At 46.5% G+C, this 11,053-nt stretch overlaps 2 long non-coding RNA genes across 4 annotated transcripts; both read left to right on the forward strand.

Moving 5' to 3' along the window:
• Positions 1-341: 341 nt before the first annotated feature.
• Positions 342-2,900, forward strand: LOC131093922 (uncharacterized). Of its 2 annotated transcripts, none has more exons than XR_009115633.1 (4): positions 342-606; positions 1,395-1,459; positions 2,070-2,133; positions 2,825-2,900. It is a non-coding gene; the product is annotated as an uncharacterized LOC131093922 (long non-coding RNA). The 2 variants fall into 2 exon arrangements; XR_009115634.1 differs by lacking the exon at positions 2,825-2,900 and adding an exon at positions 2,426-2,485.
• A 96-nt stretch (positions 2,901-2,996) lies between these two features.
• LOC131093897 (uncharacterized) lies at positions 2,997-4,814 on the forward strand. Of its 2 annotated transcripts, none has more exons than XR_009115626.1 (3): positions 2,997-3,333; positions 3,674-3,791; positions 4,386-4,814. It is a non-coding gene; the product is annotated as an uncharacterized LOC131093897 (long non-coding RNA). The 2 variants fall into 2 exon arrangements; XR_009115627.1 differs by having other exon boundaries at positions 3,001-3,333; positions 4,452-4,814.
• The last annotated feature ends 6,239 nt before the right edge of the window (positions 4,815-11,053 follow it).

The raw sequence follows: 11,053 nt of genomic DNA on the forward strand, positions 1-11,053 counted from the left end.
CCGGGCCGAATTGTTCCGCAGAGCCGAAGAGCCGAGTGTGGCCGGAAACAGCCGAGTTTCCCGAAGAGCCGAGTGTGGCCGGAAACAGCCGAGTTTAACCGAAGAGCCCAGTGCAGCCGAAAATAGCCGAGTTGAGCCGAAGAGACGAGTTTAGCCGACAACAGCCGAGTTTAACCGAAGAGCCCAGTGCAGCCGAAAATAGCCGAGTTGAGCCGAAGAGACGAGTGTGGCCGACAACAGCCGACTTGAGACGAAGAGCCGAGTGTAGCCGAACACAGCCGACTTGAGACGAAGAACCGACTGTAGCCGAACACGGCCGACTTGAGACGAAGAGCCGATGATAGCCGAGTGTAACCGGTACCGAGTGTAGCCGACATTGGCCGCATTTAGGCAAAGAGCCGAATATGACCGACTTTAGCCCAACCGGGCCGAAGTTCTGCCGAAGAGCCGGAAAAGCCGAATTTAGACGAAAAGCCGAACCGAAACGATTTTAGACCTAAGCCGAACCAAGCCTAATTTAGCCGAGTTTATTTAAACAGAACCGAACGACGCCGCAGCGCTCTGCCTGCAGAGCGCCGGTGCAGACGGCAGGGGGCGGTGTATAAAGTGAGTATAAAATATCAACTATATATAAGAAGGAATAAAAAGCTCTGTGTCATGTGCAGCAGTAGAAAATTTCAGGCTCCCAGGGAATAAATAATTTTCTTTCAGTCATTATAGTTTTGGGATTTTTTTTACTCCCAGGTAGCCTGAAAGTTACTACTGCTGCTTTTTTATTCTAAAGCTAGAAAGGAAAACCAAGATTAGAAATACAAGAAAAAGAAAGGGAAAGGGAAAGGGAAAAAAAAGGGGAAAAAAAAAAAAAAGGAAAGGAAAGGAAAGAAAGCAGGAGAGCAGAAGGGAAGGGAAGGGAAAGGGGTGAAAAACAGAGTTAAAAAAAGAAAAAGAGTTGGAGGGGAAAAGAGAGGGCATTCGGGAGGAGCGGTGCTGCCTCAGGTCCTTCCCTGCCCTGGGGCGAAGGATCCATTTGATGCCCGGGAAGGACTGCAACTCCCGGTGGCGGGGGACGGAGCCGTGGCTGTCAGCCCGAGACTACAGCTCCCGGCAGGCCGTGCTGCCGGCGCGGCGTGTGACGCAACGGGCGACGCGGCACATGAGTGGCTGTCAGCCCGAGACTCCAGCTCCCGCCAGGCCCTGCTGCCGGCGCGGCGTGTGACGCAACGGGCGACGCGGCCCGGCATTTTTCTCTAAATCGGCAGTAAATACAGCTGAGTAAAATTAGCTTGGCTTTCTTCCTTCTTTTGTAACTGAACTGTTTTTATTAAAAATCCTATTTGAATATGTGGAAAAAGTGGGGATGTCCTGTAGCATATCGTAGCTTTTCTTGTTTACAGGGTGCTCAGAAAGCATGCGTCCCTTAGAGTCCCACGGAAAGGTTCTCAGTGCGCTCTCTATCAAGGTATGTATTTAAAATTAAGTGATCCCTTTAGATATTTGCCTGTGTACCTTTTCCTGTAATTCAGAGCTTGCGTTCTGTGGGTTTTATGATAAACCTGTAAAACATGTAAGAATGGTTTTGCAAGTCTGAATCGTTGAAGGCAGCAATAAGTGGATTTAGAGCCTGTTCTTGACCAGACAAAGGGAAAAAGTGTGACTCTGATGCTGAACTTGTCATTTTTCATTTGACTTGCCTTGAATTATTGAAGAAGAGAGAGAACTAGAAAAAGAGAGAAATAGAATTGATTATTGAGCCCTCCTAAAAAGCTCACCATGATTCTGTGTAGAGCCAAAGTGAAGGGTGATGGAACAGAGCTCTGTGCGTTAGAAGGAAATAAACCTGACCTCCACACAGAGTCTTACTAATTTCTATTTTTAAAATGCAAAATACGTTTAGGAAGTGTTGGAAGTTAGTGTTTTGGGAAAGAAATGGCAGTTCCACAGAACATTCCATTTAAGAGAGGCCCTTGGAAGGATTCATTTTATAACTGCTGTCACTGCAATCAGTTGGTGGTTCAGCCTTGAAACGTGCACTTGACCTTCTATAAAGCACTGTTTTGTTTGCCTTTCAGTGCTATGAGTCTTGATAAATTGGAGAAGAGCCCAAGAGAAATTTTTCATCCCTTGATATAAAAGGTAGGAAGTGACTTTTTTTGGTTTGGTTCTTTTTCTTTATTATTTCCTGGAAATAAAAGTAATTAAGTATAGGTACTACTGGTTTGTTTCTTCCAGTAGCAGGTGATAATAATAGTAGTAGTACTAGCAAAAATAATAATAGAAATAATAATAATAGTAATGTAATACTACTTAAACTGTCTTTATCCATTGGACTGGCCATTTCAAATCAAAACTTCTAAACACAAATCAAACCATCATCCTTGTAGAATCTTTCACAGCAGCGGGCTAAAGATCCTGGTTTTGTTGACAGGATTTATTGGTTCTGGAAGAACAAGAGGGAAGTACAAGCCTAACTTCTTCTAGCTCACAGACCCGTCCGGTGAACCCAGCTTTGTATTTTGATGGGCTTGTGATGACTTCGAAATCAATTGCTCATTACAGTTTAAAAAAATTAATGTTTTTTTGAACGTGAGAGCAGAAATAACTTTATGCACCAACTTAATAATAATAGATCACCAGTTTAAGTTAAAAATTCATGCTATACTATCAAAATTTAAAGGTAAATTATTATGTATTAGGTGATGGTATAAAGTGTATGTTCTAATGTGTAATGCAAAGATACATACATACCTGAAAGTCCTGAGAGGAAACAAATTTTTATGTCTGCTGTTTGATTGTTTACGATACGATATTTGGCTTTATTTCCCAGGGATCGGTGAATTTTAACTTTGGTGTCCTCTGTGCTAAGGATGCTCAGCTTACCGATGATGAAATGTTCAGTAATGGTGAGTTTTTCACCTTCTCTTTAATTGCTATGCTGATCTGAATAAGAAAAGAAAAAACAAAAGCAAGAGAAAAAAAAAAAGGATGGTTTATTATTTTTTACGCTGTTATGTTTGTTTCCTCAGTATTTGCTGCAGCTCTGCTTACCCAAGCTTTGGGTTCCTTCTGTCCCACTGGGAGTGGCCCAATTTGGTTGCATCTGGTGAAATTCACCCTGAGACCTTACAGAACTAGCTCAAACTACGTGAGAGCCATTTGCAGTTCTCTCCAGACACCTGGAGAAGGGGTGACGTTTCTGAGGATCCGGCGAGCGTGCTTCTATCAAAACTCAGTCTGTGAAATTTCTGGGGAAAACCCTTCTGTGTCCTGAAGGGTTCAAACTCTGGTGAGGATCCAGTTATCAGGTGCTCACCTGGATGGTTCCAGCTCCCAAAGGTAACACTTGTACTCTTGCCCTGTAGTTTACATCTATTGTATGTTTGTTATTTTGCAAGATTTTTTGTCTTTGCAAAATATTGTGCATTTCACTCTTTGGAATTTCTCAGATCGTTCTTTGGTGCAGCACCACCCCATGGGACACTTGGCTGCTGTCCTGAAGGGGTTGGTCGCTAGAATTGTAAATCCTGGAGTGTTTATAAGTCTTCTGTCCCCAGGGAGGTGTCGTGCTTTGTTTACTTTTGTTCTGTTAGTTAGGCGCTGCTTCTCGTTGCAAGTATGAATTTCAAACTGCCCTGTTCCTATTTTAACTGTTTTCCTGGTTCTCTCCGTCCGGCAGGGAAAGACTCTCGTATCCTTGTCGTCAGGCTCGGTGCTGTCCAAGAAGATACGGGGACTAAAAAAATCATAAGAAGCAAAATATGACTGCAGGGAAAAGAAGCTGGAGAGAACAGAAGGTGATATTGTTATCCTTACCCTGTATTAGAAACATCCGCTGTGCTTTGATGCTGGCAGCTGCCGGGGGCTTGTTAGCTCTTTGTAGGCAGGTGTAGGTGTTCACTTGTAGGTTTTTTCTCTGGACAAGGCAATTCAAACTTTGCTAAGCTTATATTTGCAGATTACTCTCTAGCACAGTCCAGCATGACATTTTTGAATGTTGTAAAAATACCATGTTACTTGGAAATGGCTAATGAAGAGAAGCTTTAGGGGAAAATAAGATTTTAGGGTTGGGAGATGTGAGAAGAATTGTGTGGGGATGTTAGACTGAAGTAAAGCACACTTGAAGCTGGACTGGCACGCTGGCAGGTCCCCTATTAAACAGTAGTGCTGAGATTAGCCTGGGGGTTGCCCATTGTTTCTGTAGAAATCAATGTTTCCTGGTCTTCAGAGGTAAGCTGCTTTGAAAAGCTGGAAGGTGCAGCATGCTGACAATCCCCGTGCTTTGGATTAAAAGTAGATTTCAGAAGGGTCCTAAGCTTTTGTCTTTGCCTAGAAGTCGATGTAATCCTGTCGAGGAGTTTTTAATTCTGTGTTGCCATGTCATCCATCAGAGCCCTGCTGTACTAATCATCATACAAGTACAAAACAAAAAATCAGACCCTGTCCCAAGCACTTAGAGCCCAGAACACGATTTCCTCGGGCTGCCATTTGTGTGCCATCGGTACTCACCACGGAAGGGAGCTGGGGATTGTTGCAGCTGTTGGGAACAAACCGCTTCTCGTCACACAGCAATGGAATTGGGACAACGCCTCGGCCAGCCCCTCTCTGCCATCGTCTCCTGAATCTGCAGCAGAGCAGTTCCAGTCCATCCGGGCACGTGTAATCCAGTTCCTGATGATCTGAGCACACGGAGCAGCGCTCAGCTGCTGTGGGGGGCTCACGGAAGGCAGAGTGTGCATTGTCATCTTCCTGAACCTACAGACGAATCAAAGTGAGAAGCAACAGCGTGGAAATCAGTCGCATATATGCTAAATAAAACTTGCAGATTTTTTTAAGAATTGTTGTTTCTTGTTCTTTGTTGTGCCTCAGTGCTTAGAAAACCTCCCTTTAAAATCAGTTAAATTCATCAGTTGAACCTTTGTTTGCAGACCCTCACTGAGCAGAATTCATTGCAGACTCAGTGCACGCTGTGCTGGCCTCCCGGGAGTGTGAGGAGCTCATGTGTGCTACTTTTTGCTTTAGGACACTCTGAGGTATTTATTCCTTTTGGGATACGTGATGAGAATTCCCAAGAGAGGTAGTTATAAGGTATGACATCGGGAAAAAGCCTGTGTAGTTAGAATGTTGTTGCTGTCAAAAGTTAATTTTTTCTTAGCCAGTAGTTAGCTTTTTGCTTTATTTTTGTGGTATCAGTATTTTATTGTTTAAAAAATTCCTTCAAAATAACTTCAGTGGCTGGCCATCAGTACCTTGTTCAGATTTGCCTATTTGCTTGTAGCTAAAATGTTCACATCTTGTTTATCATTATATTTAAGAAACTGCTGCCCAGCCAACTAATAACTGAATATCCATCTGTCTGGGACACGGGGAGAGGATTTAGGTAATGTCTTTGTTTCCAGAAAAAAGTTGTAGTGTAGTTTCTAAATAGAGGAGAAGGGGGTGAAGACTCGGGGCTCTGATGCCGTTGGGGCACCCCAAGGTCCCAAGGAGAAGGAGCCCCACTGGGGTGCAGGAGCAGGTGTGTTCTCATCTAATAATGAACAAATTATAAATATAAATATGACAATTATAAGCATGAAAATATTTTTAAAATACTTAAATAAAGCGGGTTTTCTTTATTGGTCAATAGGCAGGGTTTTGATAGTAAAAATTATAAATACAAATAATATAAAGGTAGAAATCTAAGTTTAGAAATATATAATAAATACATACAGATAAATATAAAAATTAAAAATATAAGAAAAAATTAGTTGTAGCAGTAGATATTATACATAATTTAAATAATAATTTAAATCTATTTTAAAATTTTATATATATAATATATCATTATTAATGTAATACATCCAAAGAAACGATAAATTAAAATATGAATGTATAATTATACAAAGTATAAATAAAAAATATTTCAATATCCTTTAAAAGAAGGGTTTTTTTTATTTATTTGGTTAGAGACGGGGTTTTTATTTGAAATAATGGAAGTATTATAGAAGTATAAAACTAAATATAGAAATATACAGTCAATATGGAAAGATATTTGTAAAAAACACGAGCGAACGACGCCTCCTCCGGCCTAATGGAACGAGCTCAGCCGAACCAAGGCGAGACCGGCGGAGTCTGACGGCCTCGAGCGAACCGAGGCCAGGCTTGCGAGGCTGCCTGAACCGAGCCGAGCTCAGCCGAACCGAGCCCGCTGCTCTCGTGCGCGCTAATTAGCGCGAGTGCGGTCACAGCCCAATGAGCTCCTGTGCAACGCCGCGCTCCCGATCGTGTCCGTGCGATGGCCGGGCCGCCCGCGGGACGCGGCAGCAGGAGAGCCCCGAGCCGGGCGAGTTTAACGTGAGGCGGCGCCGCTTGCCCGCCGTCAGGGAGCCGAGCCGAGCCGAGCCGCGCCGAACGTACAGAGCGGCTCCGAGTTGGGCCGAAGGGAGCCGAGCCGCGCCGAACGTACAGAGCGGCTCCGAGTTGGGCCGAAGGGAGCCGGGCCGCGCCGAGCGCAGAGAGCGGCTCCGAGTTCGGCCGAATGAAGCCTCGCCTCGCCGAGCGCAGAGAGCGGCTCCGAGTTCGGCCGAATGAAGCCGAGCCGCGCCGAGCGCACTGAGCGGCTCCGAGTTCGGCCGAAGCGAGGCGAGCCGAGCCGCGCGCACTGAGCGGCTCCGAGTTCGGCCGAAGCGAGGCGAGCCGAGCCGCGCCGAGCGCACAGAGCGGCTCCGAGTTCGGCCGAATGAAGCCGAGCCGCCCCGAGCGCACTGAGCGGCTCCGAGTTCGGCCGAAGCGAGGCGAGCCGAGCCGCGCCGATCGTACAGAGCGGCTCCGAGTTCGGCCGAAGCGAGGCGAGCCGCGCCGAGCGCACAGAGCGGCTCCGAGTTCTGCCGAAGTGAGCCGAGGCGCCCCGAGCGCAGAGAGCGGCTCCGAGTTCGGCCGAAGCGAGGCGAGCCGCGCCGAGCGCACAGAGCGGCTCCGAGTTCTGCCGAAGCGAGCCGAGCCGCGCTGAGCGCACTGATCGGCTCCGAGTTCGGCCGAAGCGAGCCGAGCCGCGCTGAGCGCACTGATCGGCTCCGAGTTCTGCCGAAGCGAGCCGAGGCGCCCCGAGCGCACAGAACAGCTCCGAGTTCGGCCGAAGGGAGCCGAGCCGTGCCGAAGGGTCGAGTCCAGCCGAATGCAGATGACAATGGCCGAGTTTAGCCGACTAGAGCCGAGTTTAGCCGAGCAGCTGTGAGCCTTGAGGTGAGCGTGCATCGTTGCCGGCTTGGGATTGATTGAAATGCGCTAAGGAAACCAGCTCTGGGGAGGGAGGCAGGGAAATCCTCTCTTAACGTTTACCAATTCTTCCGTCAAACTCATCACGGCAGGACAGCGTGAAGACTGAAAGTGTAAGAAGATGTGGAGGGAAACAGAGAATCTGACAGGAGCATCGAATGCACAAGTGCACGAATTTTGCTTTTTGCTTGGATGTAAATTCAGAAGTTGTAAGGAATTTGGGAAGAAGAAGGGACATTTCAGAAGGAGAAGAAGTTGTTGTTACAGTCCTGGCAAAATCTTTTGTTCTAGCTAATAAAAGAAGTTAGTTTAAAAAACAAAAAAAAAAGTGTTTTTTTTTCTTCACTGTTATATTCATTGGTGATATATGGTGTGTTGTTTTATTTCTTGGTATTATTAACTCTGTGTAAATTGTTTTTTGAGTGAAGCTAACTTTGGATGGGTTGTTTTGTATTTGAGGTAGGATCAATTTCAATAGGTTTCTTTCACAGAGTTCTCATAGGTATTACTGGGATTTTGGTTTTGTTTACTGTATGCATAAACATAGAGATTTGGTAGGGCCAGCTGGGCTGCTGGAGTTTTGGGTGTGAATTTATTAGATGGCTTTTGTTAAACACAGAATAATTATGTAAGGTAACAGCAAATTACCCAATCACCCAATTTATCCAGCTATGTAACCTTACCACAAAGTTTTATATCTTGCCAGTTTTCTGTTCTTCTGCTCCAAGTAGTTGTTGCAAAAAAGAAAGCACGGTTACTTTTCTGAAGAGTTTTCTTCTATAACAAGCCCTTTACTGCCCTTGAATGTGAGTCAGAGGAGCTAAACAGCTGCAGCTGCTCTGAGGGCTTGGTGGGATTAGCCCCCTCCCTTTTCCCGGGTGCCATGGGAACGAGAGGCGGGCACCATCAGGGGTATATTAACCCCAGCCGTGGCTGAGGGGCTTCATTCCCTCTCTGGGATGTGTTGGGGTAAGAGCTCTCCTCCCATTTCAGCGAAGAGGCTCTTTCAGCTCGTCTCAGCTTATTTTCAGCAGGTGTTTCTGGGCATCTAAAGCACAGAGGCTTGGAAGATTCTGTGAAGAAAACAGCATAGAACACAGGGAATATTTAGGTTTGTGATTTTGGGTTTTGTGTTTAGGGGTGGTAAAGTGCCTTTGAAATTTTTGGTTTTGCACTGTTTTTTTTTTTTTTTGGTTGAATTTTTTTTTGGTGGAATTTTTTGTTTCTTAGGTTTTCTTTTTGGGGTTCTTGGTTGGTTTTCATTGCTTTCTTTGATTTTTTGGTAGTTTCTGTATTTTTTTTTTTTTTTGTGGGGATTTAGGTGTTTTGGGTTTTTTTATTTTTGTTTTCTGGTTTAGTTTTTTTTTTTTGTTGTTGTTGTTGTTATTGGTTTTTTTTTTGTTTTTTTTTTTTTCTTTAATGGAGGAGTGAGACTCCCTGAAATTCCAAGCTGTGTCAAGCACAACAGATTCTCAGCAGATTCATCATGTCTTCAGAGGGATCTGCCCAGTGTCCAAGATGATGTTTGAGAATCAGGCTTCTGATGAGTTGAGGATTGTGACTGGGAGAGGGAGAGTGTTCAGGTATCCAGTTTAGGAGTTATTGGGAGGGGGTTTGCAGGCAGCAGGGTGAGAAAGGGTGTTTATTTGTTTATTTGAGGCCCCCCCCCGACAAGGCTGTTCAGAAGCCTAGCAGAGGCATTCCCATGTCTTGCAGCACACAAGGTCATCCACTGTACTCACAGCAATGCCATTTAACTTTGCCTTTCTCTAACCCAGGCACCACCCCTAATGAAGGCCACAGCCTTGGAATCAGGATGAAGCTGGAGCCTGAGGGAGCCAGGCACGCTCAGGAAAGGGCAAGTAGCTGCCTTGCTGGGATTTGGCCCACATAACTCTGGACTCACACTTTGGTTTTGGTTTTCTTTATTGTAGCTGACCAAGAGGCTCACAGGCCATCACAGAGCCCTCTGAGGCAGACTCATTTCAGGTGCAACGTGGATCCACATCGCCGATCATCCAAAAGATAAGTTGGGGGCCAGGGCCTGGAGATGAGAGAATAGTGGGTTGGTAGTTCTTGGGGCAGATTTAGAAATTAGCAAAGAGAAGAGCATTCTTCTCCAAGGGCCTCTTAGGACAGCTAAAGGGAGAGGCTCTACTTTTGATGGCAGATGTCAGGTGGGCAGTGCAGAACAGCTCCGGTGTGTGCCGTGTTCCCTAGTGTGTCTTTGGGGTCCCTTTTGCCCTCTTCCCTCGAGGCCCTCACCACAAGCATGATGTGTCGTGTTTCATGTCCCCCTGTTTGTCACGTTCTGTGTCACGGGTGTGTGCACACATTTGTGCCGGAACTGTTCTGCCCTGCCCATGGCCTGCTGCAGTAGGACAAGCCTTGGGGAGTTGAAATTTGTCATGTGGGCTGTACTTGGGGTCTAGATGCTGTTCCTAGATTGACATAAGGTGTTTGCAGCTTGTGAGTTACCCTGGTGGTGTTTGACATAAGTTCTAACTTTCTTTCAGGTGCAGATGCATTCCACGTGTGGCAGAGGGTCAGGGTTAGGAGGTGCCGGGCCTTCTTAGGAGCGCGGTGAGTAGCAGAGTGGTGGGGTTTTGGCCGATGCGGTGCCAAGGTCAGGCACTGATGTTTGGTTCTCTTCAATCTAGCTGTCTGAGAGACACCAGCCCGGTGGCAGCAGGACCTTCCCAGGTGACGAGGTGGCCTTTCTATGCACGTGACAGGGACCGGCATCCCCAGATGTCTGAGAGATAAGTAGAGGGCTGTGACCCACAGTGGGGATGCAGGCATTGTGCTGGTTTGGGAATTACTGGGAGGGGTTTTTGAGTCCAATTTGGAGGTGGGGGGTGTTCATGAGGTGGCCCCTTAAGCCCCATAAAAGCCACGTCTCACTTTTGATCGCAGTGCTGAGGTGTGCAGGGCAGAGCAGTCCCGGGGTGTCTCGTGTCACTTGTCTGTTGTGCATTATGTGTTGTTTGTGTATCCCATATCTTTATCTTAGGGGGGCCTGTAAGAAACCTTGGCATCCTTGTTAGCATCTGTGATCTCTGCATTCCTTGGCCTGGCACCCGGGCCACAGAACTTTTGACTGGGGAGCTCAGACATGCATCAGACTCTCTTCTGTCTTTGGAAGCATCCAGTCAGGTGTCTTGTCAGGTCTTGTTCTGAGCTGTACGGACAGCTATGCCCCAGCTGGATCCATTATGGTGGATTAGGACTTGTAAAAAATGTGAGGGCAGGCAGAGGATTCTGACCATAGGATTCCTAGGCATTGATCTTTGCAGTTTTTGGAATAAATCCTTCAGTTAGCATCTTCTTCCTCCAGGGTTCTCTGAGCCTCATCAGCTCACCATTGGTCTCAGCTCGGTCATCTCCTTTTGCGTTCTCTCAGTCCTTGCAGCCATTTTCCTTGCCAAGAGATTTCTGTTCCCGTTGTGTCCCCGTTGTCTGTCCTGTCCTGTCTGTCCTGTGTCACGGGTGTCTGCACACATTTGGGACGGGGCTGCTCTGCCCTGCGGCATAGCCAGCTGCGATAGGAGAAGTCCTGGGGACTTGGAATGTGTAATGCGGGGTGTAGTTGGACTGTAGGTGGGATTTGTAGATGGACACAGGATATCTGGAGCTCCTCAGTTATCCTGCAACAGTTTGACTCTTGTCCTACCTTTTTTTTCAGATTCAGATGGATTAAATCTGTGCCAGAGGGCCCCGTCCCGTTGAGGGGATTCCCCTGAGCAGGTGAGGCCCCATTTGTCTCTGCAGCAGAAGTGTGTATGGTGACTGTGTTACAGCT

This window comes from Melospiza georgiana, chromosome 27, assembly GCF_028018845.1.
Source record: "Melospiza georgiana isolate bMelGeo1 chromosome 27, bMelGeo1.pri, whole genome shotgun sequence".
NCBI lineage: Eukaryota > Metazoa > Chordata > Aves > Passeriformes > Passerellidae > Melospiza > Melospiza georgiana.